General features: G+C 34.2%; 1 long non-coding RNA gene across 1 annotated transcript in view; it reads left to right on the top strand.

Moving 5' to 3' along the window:
- The window catches only part of LOC105475418 (uncharacterized), a 51,693-nt gene extending 37,035 nt beyond the window's left edge, over positions 1-14,658 (top strand). Inside the window, exons 3-4 of the long non-coding RNA XR_983336.2 lie at positions 2,395-2,523; positions 14,492-14,658. This is a non-coding gene — a long non-coding RNA (uncharacterized lncRNA). The remainder of the gene's footprint in view (positions 1-2,394; positions 2,524-14,491) is intronic.
- The last annotated feature ends 4,856 nt before the right edge of the window (positions 14,659-19,514 follow it).

A 19,514-nucleotide genomic window follows, 5' to 3' on the forward strand; every position in this document is an offset into this window, starting at 1 on the left:
TCTCATCTGCATTGTACAGTCTGACACAAGCTACCATGGTTTTGTCTCACTTTCATTTTGCTGCATCTGTTTTACCACATAACACAGATCATTGTGTTTTCAAGCATAGACTGGAAATCTGACCTCTGTTCCTGATAGATAATTTAGTTTTATTTTTCTGACTCTGTGTCTTAACCCACTAAGAAATGTCCAAGACATAGCAGTTAATCACAAGTGTGGAAGCATAGATTTCTGATCTCTGTCCCCAGATGTATGTGAAGTGGCCCTGCATTTGATCTTGAAAGATGTGTTCCCCAGGTAACTGTGCTATGAACAAGAGCTACTATTGGTGGGCTCCTGTATTTTAATCAAAGGGGAAGAAATAAAGCATTTACAAACACTATTTTTCAATTTCATTAGTTTAAAACATATACAGCATTGCTGATTAAGTTTGCTTTGCACTGAAACTCTTTATTGTAGATTCTTATTGATTTTCAACAATCTTCCACGAAATTTAAGTTATTTAGAAAAAAATTGTAAGTTTTCTCTCACTGTCATTATTTTACATCTCAAAAACAGTTGATAAAAATATTTGATACTACTGTAATGGAGATTGAAAGTTGAAAGACCCCAGATGAAATGAAGTTTAATGTAGTCTGTTGGGCTGATAAAATGTTTTTAAGGTTTATTTATCAACAAAATTTAAAGGTAGTATATTTCCACCCACCTCCCTTCATGCAAAACAAAAACAAAACTAAATTCTGAATCTCCAACTAATGTTGAAAAAAAAAAAAAAAAAACGAAAGGTCTGGAAACATAATATTTCCATTTCCACATGACTGAAATTGATTCTAATATGGTATGGTTAGTTTGCCAGATTCCCCACCTCTCCCTCTTACCCCTACCAAACTTACTTCATTCATGAGAGATAGCTGCTGGCTCCTGTATTAATTTAAATAACCTGTAAATTGCCCGATATGTTGATGTTTTATGCAAGTGATTTCAGTAGGATGAATCCTACATCTTACTGAAAAAAAAAATGTTTTTCAATAGAATTGTGTTTACTTTGTGTGTAACTTGCTCATAAACTGACCCACTCAGTACAGATACATATGTCCCAAGTGTTAGCCTTTCTTAAAGAGCAGAACTTTGACCTTGTGGATATAGGCTTTTTGTTCAATAAGGAAAACCATCAATTACATTACGTTGTTTGGTACCAAAAATGCTTTGATCTTTTTTAAGGGTATTTATTACAAAGGAAAGCAGGGTGAGAACCTTCTGACAGACATGAGGCCATGAGGCTTTATGTGAAAACCTTGAGCATCTGTGACTGACCGGCATAAAACCATGGGTATAAAATGTTTCAGATCTGATCCACCTCACCTTTCTGGATTTGATTTCTAGGTTTTCTACTTACTAGTTATGTATTTGTGGAAAAATCCCAACCTTCCTGTGCCTGAATTTTTAAGTTTGTCACATTATTTCTTTTTTTCATATATGTTTTAAAATTTTTATTTTAGGTTTGGGGGTACATGTGAAAGTTTACATATGAAGGTTTGTTACATACATAAACACATGTCATGGGGGCTGTTGCACATATTATTACATCACCCAGGTATTAAGCTCAGTACCCAATAGTTATCTTTTCTGCTCTTTTCCCTCCTCCCATCCTCCCCCCTCAAGTAGATCCCAGTGTCTGTTGTTCCCTTATTTGTGTTTATAAGTTCTTATCATTATTTCTTTTTTTTTTTTTTTGAGACGGGGTCTCGCTCTGTCACCCAGGCTGGAGTGCAGTGGCCGGATCTCAGCTCACTGCAAGCTCCGCCTCCCGGGTTCACGCCATTCTCCTGCCTCAGCCTCCCGAGTAGCTGGGACTACAGGCGCCCGCCACCTCGCCCGGCTAGTTTTTTGTATTTTTTAGTAGAGACGGGGTTTCACCGTGTTAGCCAGGATGGTCTCGATCTCCTGACCTTGTGATCCACCCGTCTCGGCCTCCCAAAGTGCTGGGATTACAGGCTTGAGCCACCGCGCCCGGCCTCTTATCATTATTTCTAAGATTCCAAATATGATCTCTGAAAACCCACTGAATTTCTTAGAAAACCTCAATAAGACTCCATGGCATTTTAAAAGTTCTCATTCTAATTAGCACATTAGAAATTCATGGCCACAACTCAAATGTTTTACAGTAAAACCATTTTGCAAATTAACCTAAAATTGCTGAACTCATTGTTGTTCTATGGGTAGTGTATTGAGTTTTTATTTATTTTTGCTAACTTCATGTTTTCATCACAGTATATTAAATTTCAGATGGAATTTCACCCTAGAATCTATTCCAACTGCTAAAGGTTTTGAATGTATTAAATTGCAATTCAACTCTCTGACACCTCCCCACTTTCTGTTTCATCTTGAAAACAGGCTCTACCTCTCCCCTGAGTATTAGAAGTCTGAAAAGAAGAGCTGTCTCCATGAAAATGGGCCACATGTCCTCCCTCCTGTGGCTGATTGTGCTACATCATCCCAGCATGATAAACCATATATCTTTGAGTGAGTTTAATTTCCTATCCCTCCGTGATCCTGCAAAACCCAACTAGTCATGTAATTTGTGCATTACTTATATCCACCCCCAAGCCCAACTGCTGAGGTTTTGTAACAAACTCTTTGCCCAAGGCCTGCCCCCTTAAAAATCTGTGACAGTATTTTCAAACTGGTATTTCTGCAACATGTGCTTAACTATTTCTTTCTTTTTCATAAAACCATTGTCCTCTTTCTCACAGCATTGTGAAGTCAGCATGTGATGGTCATAAGAACACAGAGTTGGGGAAGGTGACAAGCCAGAGTTTATATTGATGCTCTCCATTGTCAACTATGTAGTCACAGGAAGTAGCTATGTTTGAAATGCAAGTATGAAAAACATTGCTTTAGGGAAAAGAGGTATATAGGTTTTACATGTCACCACAGAAGGCAAAACTATGACTTCCTGATAGATATGATAGAGGCATATATTTTCAATGTAATACACTGAAGAATCTTCATTGAAGCAACTTCAAAATGAAATTTAATGTTTTATGAAACACAATTTCTCCATCCTTAAAAGTATTTTAGTCGAGAAAATATGACTATGAGTTAAAGAAAGAAATGCATGTATCAGATGGGAAAGAAGCGAGGTTGCATGAGGAAGCAGCAAAGGATGTTTCCAATCTGAGATTTTCCAATTCTCTTGTTTTAGTTTAATTGAATTGGCTTAAATTAAATTCTCATTCAAGTATATTTTATACTTGAATTTCAGGACTACATTCATTTATAGAAACAAAGTTTACTAAATGTAAAACTTCTTTATCAAGTGGATATATACTATAAAATAACTCTTTCAAGCTTAATTTGTGTAGAACTTGTACTTGGATTTAGGGATGTATGAGATGATATTATGTTTAATTCTTTGGTGGTTAACTTGAGAAAATTTAAATACATTTCTTGGGGAATCTATACACATGTACACACACACAACAGAATTATCACAAAAATTCAAAATATTTTACTTTCTTTGAAATGAATAGATTATTTATCAAAGAAATTACACTATTAATCTTAGAGTTTCTATAGTGATTTAGACATAATTTACATTTATTTACATTTACATATATTTCAAGAGTTTTATTTTGAAATATATTTTTTTCAGCATCTGAACAATTTTTGTCCTTGAGAAAATTTGTTGTTGTTGTTGTTTTGAAATAATGTTTTTGTTTCATTTAAGCCTAAATGTAAGGAGATAAATTGCTACAAACCCTAATGGTCTTTTTTATGATGTGAATACCTGTCCGTGGAATTGAGACCACCAACCAATTTCCTATAAAACATCAAGCAACATCATGTGTTAACAATTTTCGGTCACTTTTAATCTGGTTTGGATTCAAAATGGTAAAACAGAGGTGAAAGGTCGGATTTAAAAAAAAAGAAGAAGAAATTCTCCTGGGATAACCAGCCTTTTGAATTTTCCGAATTTAAGTTAATTATATTATTAGAATTTAATGATATTATCAACATGTTCAGTTTCATTTCACAGTAACACTTCCCTGTTCAGATTAGAATCAATCTTTTAATGTTTATCTAGGTGTTTATAAAGAGAACCACGGAGGACCTAGTGTTTTTATAATGCACTTCATTATTAGATTTTGAAGTGAGACCATAATTTAAGATTTGGTGAGGGAAATGCTTTTTTTAATGGTAAATGAACAATGTTTTTGTTATGTTCTTATGGAATTTATACTTAAAATTTACTCACTGGTTAAATATTCGTCTCAATGCTGCAGTGCTATTTTTGACCTGACTGTTATTATATTTTTGTCACAGTTACTTATTTGTAAAATTAAGAAAATATTTAATATTTAATATTTAAGTAGTTTAATAAAATGACTACTATTTCTTTTAACCAATATAAATATAAAATAAAATAAATTATTCGAAACTTTAATATATGGATAATCTTTTGAACTCAGATTCTAAAAAGTGAGAATGCGTTTATAACTATATTATAGGTTTCATACGTCACATATTATTGTGTTTTTAGATTATCTTACCAAAATAGATGATTCTGTGAAGGCCTTAATGACTCTAGCTTAACTTTATGAACTCAGTCACTTTAAAAAAAAATTTAAATATTGTAGTCACGTTATTATTGTAGGTTGCTTTCTCTTGTTATTTTAAAATTTATTAAATAACAAAAATTTAGATAAATATTAATGGAATGTGACATAAAAGTGATGAAGATGAAAGATAACATAGAGTATTTGTAAAATTTGTTTTTCATATGATACCATGCGAGGTAATTAATTAAGGAGATATAAATTTCAGAAAGAAGTAATAAATAAGCTCTTGGATTTTTGACAATCTGTTTAATAAACAGTAATGAAATAAGAACATATTTTTAAAATTTTTAAATGGCAGTTTGATAAAAAATGCATTCATAAAGAGACTATACAACTCAGAATACACCTCAAAATAAGGACCACCATAAGTATCTCATGATTCAATAAAAATATAAGTTGAAATAAATATTTAAATTTTAAAATTAAAGCTAGTTTATAATCAGCTGTAATCGATTATGATCATTCTCTTCTACTAAGATGATAAAGGTGACCTTTATAAGCTTTATAGTTGTTAAATATTTGTATGTTTGTGGCATTTTTTTTCTCTTCAAAAAATCCTTTAACACCCAATGTTGTATTTATAATTTTATCTTTGTTCTATCTTAAAGAGGATAAAAACATGTTTTATGCTTCGGGCTCCACAAAACTTAGATCATCTCCTTTGTTCAAAGTAATATTGCTTAAGAAATATTTAAAATTCACTCAGATGAAGAATGGTGTAAATTTCTAAACAAGAAGGGGAAATTACAATCACTTTGACTTTCTTTTACATTCTTCCTCCCCTTCCATTTTCATCTCTGTGCAATGCTAAGTTGTCTAATGCAAAGCCTTCTCTAACCGTGCAATCGGGAAAAGGTTTGAGTACATAGAATGAGAAAGCTCCTAATGTATACCTCAACAAAATGTCTTAGCCTAATTTTTGAGACAAGAGATTCTTATGATACTCATTATTTCCCATTTATTTTATTCCTTCACTGACACATTGTTCATCAGTATAACTAACCTGAAACACAACTTCAACTCTGCCAACTGACTTCTGCTTTGGAAGATAAATTAATCTGTAATTAACAGAAAATCCAAAATAAGTGTGGCTTAAACAACAGAAAAGTTTATAACATTCCGAATTAATTGTAAGCAGTCTAACACTGGTCTGAAGCCCCATATTATCAGGGATGCCAGCTCTTTCTCCTTTGCTGATCTGTTGATCACAATATACAGTTTCTACAACATTTTCCAAGGCAGCTATTCAAGTAAATGCCTGAAGTAAGAAAAAACATGGTAGTAACATATTTCTCCTTTAAGACACTTCCTGGATATTCCACAAGGCACTTCTACTCATAGGTCATTGGTCAGAATCATGTTGCTTGGAAAATGAATTATTTATTCTGAGTGTCCCGGGGCATAGCTAACCTCCAGGGTTGATATAAAATGTCCATGCCGTATAAACTGTGTTATGTTTGTAACTACCGTTTTCCAGTTCATTGTCTTTATTGTGGCTATCTAAGAACTTGAAAGTAGCCTGCTCAATTCTTGTCACTGCACAGTTTCCATTTGTATAGAGATGAATAAATTGTTGGTGTCATTCACAGCCACTATTTTTAGTTGTCATTCTTAGAAAGTATAATTTAAGATAGGAAGTTAGTATTCTTTTTAACTTTTTTCCCTTAAGGCTAATCTTAAGAGATGAGCCTAGGAGTGCACAGTTCTCTTAATGCAAATGTAATATTGTATTAGAATATTATGTATCATGACATTCTTAGACCTAAAAAAGTAATATTATTTCACATCATCTGAAATCCTAAGAAATAAAACAAGAAAATAAATAATTTAATATGACATATCAAAATTACATATATCAAAAATAAGATAAATTAGTAAAGGCAGAATACTTAGTTAATGAACTACGGAAGAAGTAAACCACCAAAGGTGCTTAAAGTTTCAAATAATAGCAAGGAAAGCAAAATGGAAGGGGAAAAGGCAAAATGATTGTTTGTATTATATTTTTACTAAATGGGAAAAGAATGAAGCCAATAATATAGTTAAAATTGTGGGGGGAGGTGAATAACTTTAATGGCTAAACAATACATATTCATGAACAACATAGAAGGGGACAGGAAAGTAATATGATTTTATGTACCAGTTCTTTATTTTAAAAATATATATGGTAGGCCTACTATATTCCAAGTTGTATTCTACACTCTGGCAATAAAAGAGTGTATAAGACGAAGTCTATGACTTCAAGAGTTTATATTTTAGGAGTGATAAAGGCAATAAAAAATAAACAAATATAAAATTAAGTGATATCAGTTAATTGTTAGTATGTTGAGGAAAATAAAACAGCATAAGAAGACACAATGATTTACAGGAGGTAAAATGGCAGGCATTTACAGAAGGTGGAAGGGCAGGGCACAGAGTGATTTACAGAAAGTGGCAACTATTTTGCAATTACAGTCTGAGAATGTCTTTCTGAAGATGCTGTATTGGAGCAGAGCAAATTTGTGACAACAAGATTCTTGCAGAAAAATGTTCCAGTCAAAGGAAATGTCTCACCTTGCACCCAAATTCTGAAATTTGAAGATAGATAAGGCTCTAAAAGAATTGCTGTTAGGTTTATTACAGATCTCATCATCCAGAGGAGTAAACATTACTTTGAACATGTTACAAAAGCACAGAATGAGAGGAATAACAGGATTTTGCCATCATTTATAAAAGGCTGAAGGTCGTGAAGCAAATTATTAACCCTACAAACAATGCCAAATGCACAAAAAATCAACTGATAACTTCGATAAGTTTCCTAAATTTCCCTTTTTTAGGTAATTAGCAATGATATTTTTAAATAAAAAAAAGAAATGAAACAGGATTAATGTTCTCTGTCATATTTTGAAGGGACTCAATATCCCTCCACCTCTTCCACATTGAAAAAAGATAATATATCAAATTGCTCCTATTCTAGAAAAATAGGCATAAAACTAAAATAAAATTACATTAATATGTACTTGATGCAATGATATCAATTACTACATGTTACTAGAAAACCACAGAACAGGGGTTTCTAATTCACCCCAGAGAACATTCAGTGAAGGCATCAGTGATTAAGTGTTATTTGATAAATGGTATGTTGCTGCAGTTTTCAGGCAAAATATGAGCAGCATAACAGAACTAGGAATGAACAAAAAAAAATGACTGGAGAAATATCCAGGTGAGAAATTTTTTGAATAGTTAGCAGGACTTAAGGAAATGGACAAATCAATCATGACTCCCAAAATTTAAATGTAGGGCTACTAATTTAAATGGATCCTACAAGACTAGGAGATGGGAAATGAGTTAGGCATACCACCCAAGGCCTATTCTATTAATGCTGAATTTAATTACCTGGCATGACTAGATCAGTAAGGGACCAAGGGGAGAAGAGTTAATTTATATGCCCCATCTCCTCTGAGTTGCTATTTAGGTTATTAGAAAAGCACATAGTAGGGGTTCCTAACCCCTAGTGTACATCATTTTATATACTAATAGGTTTGGAAGCTGTTACTTCCTTGTGTTTCCTCTCTCTCGGTATTTACTCATGATGATAGTTATGATTTCACATGTGACTAAGAAATAATGGGATAATATTATGCTTTTATTATAATAAAAGATATCCAGTGGCAGTTGAATACAGAAATCTCAAAATCAGGGTAAATTTTGGAAATCATCAGCATACGAGTTGGGGTGAAATCATAAACACAGATAAAATAACACAAAGAGAGTATAAAGAGCAAAAAATAAATTTAACTTGGAGAAAGGGACTCACAAATAAAATTAAGCACCAACAGTAACAGAAGGATAAGGCAAATCACATGTATTCAATAATTCAATCAATTATATAATCTTGCAGTTCCTAGACAATAAGTCCACAATGTCAGATTCTATTTAAGTTACGCACTTTTAGTTAATGTTTTGACACGAATTGTTATTTGATCATTCCAAGTAAAATTCAAATGCTCTAACTGCTAATATTTTGCTTGTGGTAGTACTTGAGTACTCTGAAGAGCATATTGACACATTTTAATTATAAATTAGTAAAAACAATTATGTAAATATTTACTTAAAAGCTCTATCATTGGTTGTATTTACAAGAATACCTTTTGGTTACAAGTCACAAAAACTCAATCAATAGTAGAATATGTTGGTTCAGAAACATAAAAATCTAGGGTCATTTAGGTTTAGCTGGATCCAGGAACTCAACAAAATAATCAAATATCAGATAGCCTGCCTCTTTTTATGCTCTGTCTCTGCTAAATTTTACTTTCTAATGGTTTCAGGCTCAAGAAGTTTGTCTCCTGGCCATCATCAGATATAGTTTGGATTGTATTTAACAACTAGCAATGCCAGAGAAAAGTGCATAGCATCCCATTCCCAAGATTTATATCAATCTTTGGAAGACAAAGTCACTGAAGCTTTTTCTTTCATATGCACCATAAAATTCAGGAAGTGAAGCCAGGTGGTTATAGACTCTACCAAGTGAAAGAAAGAGCTGTCCTCCTTAGAGCAAAAAGATGCAAAGAACAGGATGCCAAGAAGATAAAAACAACAAATATCAACTGCACTACCTAGGCATGTTATAGGTAAAAAGGATCAAGAGTCAGTATTTGAAAAAATATTATGACCCATCAAAGTATGTTTTTTATTCCTATAAGGAAACATAGTGTTCTTTCACTCCTTACTATGATTTAGAATAGTTCATAGTCCAAATCAAAATAATTAACTATTACTATAATGTTTCTTCACCAGACATACATAGAAATGAATACTTCTAATGAAGGATTTGAATTGCTCTGTTTTGAATTTGTTAACTATTTGTTTAACCTGTGCTGTCAGAAGTACTATAAATCTATCTTGGATAATTGTATGTGTCTTTTTCTTTTGCTTGATACCCTTAAATGTCACTAGAGACTATCTTTTCTCCACGAATGATTAATTTAAAAAAATTATACATTTAGATTGAAAGATGTGGAAATAGCATAAAATATCAGGAAATCCACCCAGGAAGGAAAGCCAAAAATAACACACCTGAAAAAGTAAAGAGTATAACAGTTATGCCAATGGAATATCAATTTAAAACATAAATAATTATAATTTTGATTGACTATTTCTAAAGCGTTTTTACATATGCATATGAAAGCAATGCTAAATTGCGTTTTTCTGAAAGCTTCTCATCTATGGTTTAAGAAAAGATTTACATATTTTACATAAAAATAAATTTTGCTGCTGCATTCATTAATCATTCAACAGCTATTTGATAGCACCTGTGGCATGCCAATCACTGTTGTCAATTTTGAAGACAGAGAAAAGTACCTACCTTTAGACTTTGCAAAATTAAGAGTTTAAATGATTACCATTTGGATAAGATATAAGGAGAAAAAAGAATCAAGAATGACTTCCAGGCCTTTGGCCCTAACACACGTGTGAATAGTGATTCTTTTCAGTGAGATGGGGAGGAAATGCAGATTGGGATGATATGCAGGGAGAGGGCAGTTCGGTTTTGGACATAGTTTGACATGCCTGTTATAATGCCAAATGAAAGCATGAATTAGACAATTGGATACAGAGGTTCCTGATCAAGAAAGAAGTTCAGCCTGCAGACAAACATTTGGAAGTAAAAAATGGAGAGATGTTAACCAAGGCCATCAGACAAAATGAGATTCTGTAGGGAGAGAAAAAATTAGAGAAGAAAGGGCCAATGATATCCTTGAGGTGCTTGATAATTTAGAGTTATGGAAAAAAGCAGGAGTCAGCTACAAAGATAAATAAAGTGATGTAGGAATGTAAGGCCAAATAAAGAAAGGATTTCAAGATAGATGCAGTTGAGTTAACAGTTGCTAAGAAATCAAAAAGGTGAGGACTGAGAACTTGGCAAGATGTGATTATTAGTAATCTCAATAGGACAAGTTTCAATGATGTTGTTGAAATAAAGAAATAATTAAGTTGAGGAAACAGATAAAAGGAGAAGTAATAATTGCTTCAAAGAGTGTTGCACTAAAGAGAAGTAGAATAATAGGGTGGCAACTAGAGAGTGAGTCAAAGTTTTTAAAACATGGATCATACCATGATGGGAATTATACAGCAGAGAGTGAAAAACTGATTATATAGGGGAAACAAGATGAATATTTTAGGGAACAAAGCCTTGAGAAGTTTAATGAATTGGATCTAGCAAACCTGTGGAGGAATTAGTCTTCAATACAAGAAGTGACATTTCATCCATAAGTTCAGGAAGGAAGATCTTATGTACAAATATAGACACAAGTGGTTTTGTAGATTTTCTTCCTTCCCATCTGGGATACAATAAACAAGATCATTAGTGAGACCCAGGGTTGGAGAAAGTTGTTGGCAATTTGAAGAGAGAGGAAAAGGTGCAAAGTAGTCCAGGAGACTGGAAGAGCAATGCTGGAGCCCATGAAGGGTTACACTATCAGAGAATGTGCTGGGAGAATGAGTGTGATGGTGCACGACATGTTTAGACAGCAACCACAGGGCATGATCCTGATCCTATCAAGTGAACAACTGAGATTGGGCTGCAGGCCATAGTCTAGGTCATAGATTAGGGAATATATTTTTGACTTGATAGGAGTTTGTTGGTAGAAAGTTTTGCAATTTGTAATATGCTGAAAAAAAAGAGCTATAGCCATATAGATATAAAACCATTTAATCTCACTGGTAAATAAGGAAATACAAATTATAAAAACCATAAAATACCATTTTATGTTTTGAAATTTGCCAAAAATTAAAACACCATAATATAAAGTCTCACAAGGATTACATTCCCTGCTGGTGGAAACATAGTTATACCCAATCACTTTCAGATTATTTTGTCAATATCAAGGAAAGTTGAAGGTGCCCAAATTTATGTGGGAATATACATTAAAGAGACTCTTGTCAGCTTCATTAGACGTACACAGGTAATTATAATAAAAAATACATGTATATTGGTAGGAAAATAGGAGAGTAAATTGTGTTATTGTTATAAGAGTGTTCTGGAGAGATAAAAATGAATGAATGAGCTCTATGGACCAATATAAAGGGAAACAAGAGGGAAGATAAATATTTCAGTGCTGGAGAAAGTTGGCTTATAGAATTGTTGGTGGGAAGATAATGATATTTCCATCCTTTTGTTGTCTTAATGAATTGAAAGATGAGATTAGTAGCTAAAATAGGATGGAGGAAAGAAGAGAAATTTGGAGACTTGAGAAAAAGGAAAACTGTACAGTAGTCTTCAGAAAAATAAATGAAGAAAATTCACTAGAGACTTCTAGCAATCATAAGCAGAGTTACAATTCCTACAGTTTTCATCATTTCGATAGCAATAATCATTTCAGTAATATAACTGAAATTTATTTGTATCTACAAGGTTATACTGCTAGACCGGAATGATTTAAAGTTTCCAAGGGCAATTAGCTGAAAATTTTTTAAAAAGGTGGAGGTAAGGAGGCTAAATTTCTCTGAGCCTTGAAGATGCTTGTGCAATTGCAGCTCTCTTAAAGGATGATACACAATCTTACAGAAGCATTTTACCAGAGAACACCTAATTGGACTTGACTAGCGAGACCACTTTATATATAGCCTCATAAACTTAGTAAAATATTGTTTATCATTATTAATATTCATTTAAAAAGAAGTCTTGATTTAGCAAAATTCTACCATGTTAAAAAAACCATTATAAGTACAAAGATCTAGTAATATACTTAACAGCGTTCAGGCATTGAATCAAAGAGGTTTGAAATACTATTGAACATGTTGCTTACAAATACAAGTTGTTGTACAGTTCTTGCAATTATGAGAGGTACTTCAATATAAAATCTCTGGAATGAGATGGAATGTATTTTCTAAAGCAACTTTAAATTTCAGAGAGATATAAATAATAGTATATCACATAGTGGTTTTTCCAAGTATGTGCCTTTAAATTTAGATATTTCCTGTTATTTTATTTCCTAGGAGTAATTTTTAAAGTACAATTGGTTAAGGTTTTAGCCTTCATTATTTCCTAATACATATCTATATGGAAAAAGTATTCCAGGTATTGTTATTTATAGAAGGGATTATTTTGCACTGTATTAACAAGAAAGGAGTGTATCCAGCTGAATATTAGTATTTTTCTTCAGTTTCTAGGAGTGGTTCGAATTCCTAGTCTCAGATACAATCTTAAATTTCTGAAGTGGAAACTCTCTGTTCTGACTGTTCCATATTTGGCATCAATTTTATTATTAAGCTATTAATACAGAGTGCTTCAAACACTCATCTCCAGATTATTTAGTTTAAGCAATTCAAGTGAACTAGAAATATATAAATTTATTTTTCAACGCTTATTGGAATGATAATTTGGGGGATAAAAAATGTCAATTGAAAGCATTCAACCACAATAATCTTATTTAATAGTATCTTTCAGGCAAGGTAATATGTATCAATGACACAGATAACTTTTAGACTAATTTGATCGTTTTCAAAGAAGTACCCTCTTTATGAACAACTTACCTTGAAGAAGAAGGACTGGGGAACAAACATTTTAGGATTTACAGATCAAATAGTCTCTGCATCAAGAACTCAAGTATTCAGCTCTGTTGTTGAAGTGTGAGGGCAGCCATAGATAATTTGTAAATGAATGGCTGTGACTGTGTTTCAATAAAACTTTATTTACAAGAACAAGTTGCAAGCCAGATATGGTACCTGGCTGTAGTTTGCTTACTCTTGGATTGGATCACTTCTATATAAATAAAATCCATTTACTCAAAGTTATGTATTATTAGTAAATATCTGTCATATGCGGCTAATGAAGTAGAAGAGATTTTCCAAGAAAAATATTAATAAAATACTGATGTAATAAGATAAATTGTATTGACATAAGAAAAATCACTTTTGTATGTAACCTTAAGATAAGATATAAACACAATAGTTGATGCCTTCTTTCTGTTTTCTTCTGTTAAACGTTCCCTCTAAACTCTCCAATGTTGCTTTTAAACACATTCTGTATTGGTCAAAGACTTTTCTTTCTTTTCTTTTCTTTTTTTTTTTTTTAAGTTTCCAGTAAGTTACAGAGTACATGTTAAAATCCACATCTTTGTATTCCAATTTTGGTTTATTATTGTCAAATTTAAACAAAGAGGCATCTGTCTAACTCTGAAAGACAGGAGTTTACAAATATTAATGTTACTGCAAGTGGAGAGCTATTTACCCACTACTCCAAAGAAATTGTCATTCTGCCAGAATGCTTCACTGGTATCTATTAAAACTCCACTACACAGAACACTGATCCCCTCCAAAGCTCTAAAATTTTCAGGGCTTTGCAGTGTTTTAATGATGTATCTCTATAAACTCAGATTTTTTTTTTCCTGAGTTTGAACTGTCTTATTTCATCTCTCTAAAAATAGATGCAAACCCCATTTTAAGTGCTGAATTTAACATTTTTAAAAGTTTAATTTACCAGAATGTTTAAGATTTTAAATAATGACGACATAATTCTGTAGCTTTGTATTTTTCATCTTATATATTTTCTCTCTTGCTTATTCTATTTCATTCTCACATACATATATATTGTGTATATATAGATATAGTAATTTTGTTCATTATTGTGTGTAATTTTCAAACAAATAATTAGAAATAAAATAAATACTAATTTTTATGTACTTTACTAATATCTATAAGTTAAATTCTGATATATGGACTCCTATAATCTTTTATAATTTGTTATATTGTTAATTGGGTGGCAATTTCAGTTAAATAATTTTCTCTAGGCTAAATCTATAATTTAATGGCTACAGTAGAAAGAGTATAGAAAAATATATAATCTATAAATGGTTATAAGAGAAAGATTTCTAAAACATAATTTTCTTTTTCAGGTACCACATCTTTATTCTTATGAAAATCCAGATACCACTGATACTCTTTGCAGTAAGCATGCAAAAATATGTAATCTGCTCTTACTGAAGAAATCTCAAAGCATAATTTTTGTGACAAGAATAATAACTGCGTGAGAAATAAAAGCATTCATTTTTCAGTGTTTCCAGTTCACCTTTTATTAATTGATTTTTCACTCTTTAAACAAAGAAGGCCTAATGGGATAGCATAGTATTAAGATATTAGGAGACTTGAGGTGTATACAATTGTTTTATAAGATTTAAGGATTCTTTTGATGGCAGAACACAATTACATTCAGGTAGAATAAAGACAGAGTTCTTTGTTATTTATGTCTCCAAACAAGAGAAGGCTGACACACAGAGCCAGACAGGGAGTTGTACCTAGGGCCAGGGGAGCAGCAAGCTGAAGTTTGGAGAGTAATTTATGTGGGGAAAGTGGGGTGCCACTAGCTAGATGTCAGGAGCTCTCTGCGGACTGGTTAATTTGACTAACTTCATGGGCTCTGAGCATAGGTGCTGTCCCAGCTAGCTGGTGCCTGTGCCCCAGGCAATTAAGGTAGGTTTATATGGTCATGGAGTCTGAGAATTCTAAAAAAAGAAGTATTGGAGGTGTGGACTTCGCTGCTCAAGAAAATAAACTGTCAGTCTCTAGTGAAGGCCTCAAAACTGGGTAGACAGCATTTAAAACAAAAACCAAACTATGTTACAATTGACCCCTTTGTGTCTTGACATCAGTTTTAACATAAATTATTTGGGGTATCTGAATGGTCTAAATAGTAGAATCTCCCAGTAGATATTCCACACATTACCCCCAACTCTGTAGAAAATATTTTATGATGACAGTAAAAAGGAAGAAAATAAGTAAAAGTACAAGGCATCTTTATAGGTTTCCCTTAAAGGAAGTTTCCCATGTATAGAATATTACCTAGGAAAACAAATCTGAAGTATCTGAGGTGTCTAAGAGTATCTTTGTGGTGTTATAAAGTATGTTAGAAGTATGAATTAATTTGTATGCCAATAATATCTTGGTGTATTCCTGAGTCAAGGCAACAAGTCCAGTAGTTATGTTGTAAAGGGCATGAACTCATATTCAGTAAGGTACATGCAAAGTTAGGAATAATCAAAGTGAAAGGGACAGTTGTGGCGCTCCTGGTCTGAGATGTAGTATGCGGGGTCATGGTGGAAAGCTGGAATGGGGTTTAAGAGAAGGAGCTGTGGCTTGGGAAATTCTCCCTTCATGGGGCCGAGGAGTGGACTGATATGAGGCAGTTACCTCCTGGAGAAAGCAGTAATCTTGATCAACTTTTAGAATGGCACAGATAGTAGTAATGGCTACAAGATTTCCCTTTAGGTTTGACAGTGTAGGAATGCATGTATTGGAAGAGTGCAAGGATTATGGACTGAGGAAACAGTGGACTCAGAGAATATAATAGAATCTGAAATAGCAGAGGAAGAAAAGCAATAAATGCCCCGTCTCCAATTTGTCTGCGTCTTAGGAGAGGCAGTCCACGGGAATTGCTGAGGCAGTGTTCTCAGTGTACAGGATGTCATCTTCTCTGGTAGCAAGTTCCTGGCCTAGAAGATGTTATCTAGGCTGTGGAATTAGGGTATCTTTCTCAAGTAGATAATCACTCAGGCCTTGTGGGTCACATTTTTGTGGTTCTATAATATAACAAGACTGAACCACCTGTGAAATTTGAAGGAAAATTTTGGCCTGGGAGCTTGACTTGAAAATATCTTTTAAGTCAAGGGGCCTTTGGGTACAGGTGATGCCAGCATCTCAGATATGTTAGTAACTGGAGCACAGTGCCAAAACCTGTCTGGTACAATTAAAGCGCCAATTATTGGTGACTGAGTCTAAAGGCCCCCAACTCTCCATGTTTTTCCCAGATGGATGAGGAGAGGGTTTTGAAACAAATATGTTTTAAATCATATGGCCTGATTTTGGTTCATGTGGTTAATATGGTGTGAAGTTGCTTGCCAATTAAAATACCTGTGGCTATGAGTAGAGCTGCAACATTAGCCTGTAGGCAGGCCCTCCAATTTCACCGATTACTATGGATCCATTGCATCAGACATTGGAAAATGCTACTGTAAAATCTGGTAACTTAGCATTTGATGAAAGAGCAGAAGTAGGCCCTAAAAACTAGAAAGAATCCCCCTAGCTATCCTGAAGCAGGCCATAAAACCCAGCTTATCTTTCCCTCAAAATAGATTATAATACTCTCATTCCAGAGGGGTCTTCCTTCTACCCAGAGAGGAGAAAGATATCCTTAATCCTGAAGATGCAAAGACACAGAGAAGAATCTGAACACCAGGTCTTGATGAATTTCCTCCCCAATTGGTTACCATTACCTCAGACCCCTTTTTGTCCAATTACCTTTCACCACAAATATCTACTTCTTCTTCAGACTTAGCATAATATGTACAGAGTTGACCTCATTTTTCTGAGCATTCATTTTCTGAGGACTTTCATGTAACATAAAGCATATTAAATAAATGTTTATGCTTTTCTCTTATTAGTGTTTTTTGTTTGTTTGCTTGTTTTTGTTTTTAAGAAATTACTTTTTCTTCCTTCCACATCAGTTGTTGGGTTTTTTTGGTGAAGGACAAGCTGGTGAGGCCTTTGGGTTTCATTAGTCAAATTCAATATTTGCCATGCTTGGTTAAAACAATGACTTGGAAAGTTTAAGTCTGTGTATCACAAACCAATGAAAGTACCCAAACTGAGAGTAACCAGACTAATAGCCTGCAGAACGGTGTGCAGTTAGATTTGACAGGGTTTTGCTGCTTGATGTTGCTTTTCCTCTGGTATGTTATTACCAAGGAGGGTTTGTCTGGTTTAATCTGTATGAAATATGGTGTAAATTCCATTATTATCTCTGAAGATAATTTTAATTTACTAAGTTGAGTTTTCTGTCTTCCTTCTGTGTAGTCTACACTGTCTGTAGGATTGGCCCTAGACCACTAATTTTAATTTTATGGAGGGATGAGAAGGAGAACCCAGATTAATTATCCACCCCTTATAACACAAATATTGAGGGAAGTATTTAGGGTGGTGGCAATTCAAGTTCAATTGGGTCCCATACTACAGCAGCAGGTATCTGGCCTGTGAGACAATCTATGGCTAATGGGTCTCAGGAGAGTATGTGCTGTCCATATGACTTCCAGGCCTTATGAGCCAGTGTTATAACTGAAAATTTATAAAGGAAAGAGCAGACATTATTGAGGGAACTCATAAATAAAGAGTCTCCATATATACAGAGATGAAACCTACCCCCCATTATGTATAGGAATGGGCAAAAGGTAGGATTTTAAAAGTTGTATAAGGTGTAAAGTAAGCCAGTGGGCCTTCAATTAAGATAGATGAAAGTCTGGGGCACCATATGGACCCATTTATAAGTCTATTTGTCATTTCACAACTTAAATATAGTTCTCTGAGGAGCCCATTAGGCCTCTCAATTAAACCTTCTGTCTGAGGCCTATAGTGGAGATGAAAGTTCCATTGAATGTCTTTTCTAAGAGCTGTTATTGGGTATTCTGAGATGTGAGATGTATGCATTATTAATGTCTGGAACTTTGAAGGGAATGGAAAACACCCTGATGAGGCTTTATGTTGTTGTCTTAGGATATGTGAAGATACACGAGGACTTGATTTAGTTTGGATTTCTGTGAGGTGAAATATCTCAGAACTCTTTATCCTGAAGAGAACAGATCAGGAAATGGCCCAAGTGTTTGTAAAAATGTGCAGACGGGGTCATTTGTTGACTAGGGCATTCAGTGCTAAAATGACTTTCTGAAGTGTGGCCAATTGTCCTGCCCATTATTAAGGAATTCTTCGTTAACTATGGAAAGCAGCAACATTCTACTGAGCTTCACCACTTATAATGGTTTCAATGCCGTATGTTCAGTCTATGCGATCCCACAGCTATTCACTCAGTTAATCTCACTTAATTTACAGGTAGCCAAGGAGCTAGACATCCAGCAACATGACATCTGGCAAGGAACTGAAGACAGACAAGGCCATTCCCTCCTGCAAGAGGAATATGCTATAGGGCTCAGGTTCAGGTACATCCTGTACCAAGGATTACTCACTAGCCATGCTGAACTTGTAGGATGTTGTTGCCACGATCCAGGTCATAATGTGCAGGATGGTATGCAGGGCCACAGGCTTAGGGTTTTCAAGAGCTTCAATTTCCAACAGATTCCAATATGTGGCCAGAAATTGCCACTCTAATAGTGGATGTCTGAGAAGAAAATTTTCCAGCATTGGAAACCCATGGGCAATTTATGCCCATCATAGCTGGTTCAGAGACACCGTAAGGCATGCGGGGACACTATTAAAGCTTCCACAGTGAAGAAGCCTTTGAGGATACTAACAGGAATATCTGTTGATTTTAATTTAGACAAAAAGATGTACTCATATTTCCACAAAATGTATGTCCAACAAATCTACTCACAAGGAAGTGTCATACCTGTGCTCCTGGAGAAAATGGGATGCAGTTAAGATCTTACCTACAAAGATGACGTGCAAAGACAAATCTGTTGAGATATCGCATGAGTAGGCTAGGAGATATTGTAATCCCTTCAAAGGTGAAGGCAGACGGCAGCTGAGAGACTGATGAAATCAGCACCAAACAGAACATATTCGTCAAATGTACAACATAAAGATATTTACCAGCTGCTAATTTGATAAAGTTATTAATTTCAGTAATACTGAATTTTGGCTAGGGAGGCCTTAATGGATGGGACCTGATAATTAAGATTGCAGTAAGACATTGTAATGTACTACTCATTTTTTATAGGTTTAAGAACAGCAAAACCGAACCTCACGCTTCCTGGAAATAAATTGTGATGCAGTGAGACCCTCTCCACTCCACACCCAGGCAGATCTCCAGGTATTCAGAGTACAAGCTCACCTGGATTAGCAGCCTGAGCTGTCCCACCCTTCCTGTGAAGAGATCCTGGTGCAGGGCACGGTGCAGCGGGGGAGTGGGCTCCCTGC

This window comes from Macaca nemestrina, chromosome 4 (assembly GCF_043159975.1).
Source record: "Macaca nemestrina isolate mMacNem1 chromosome 4, mMacNem.hap1, whole genome shotgun sequence".
Taxonomy (NCBI): Eukaryota; Metazoa; Chordata; class Mammalia; order Primates; family Cercopithecidae; genus Macaca; species Macaca nemestrina.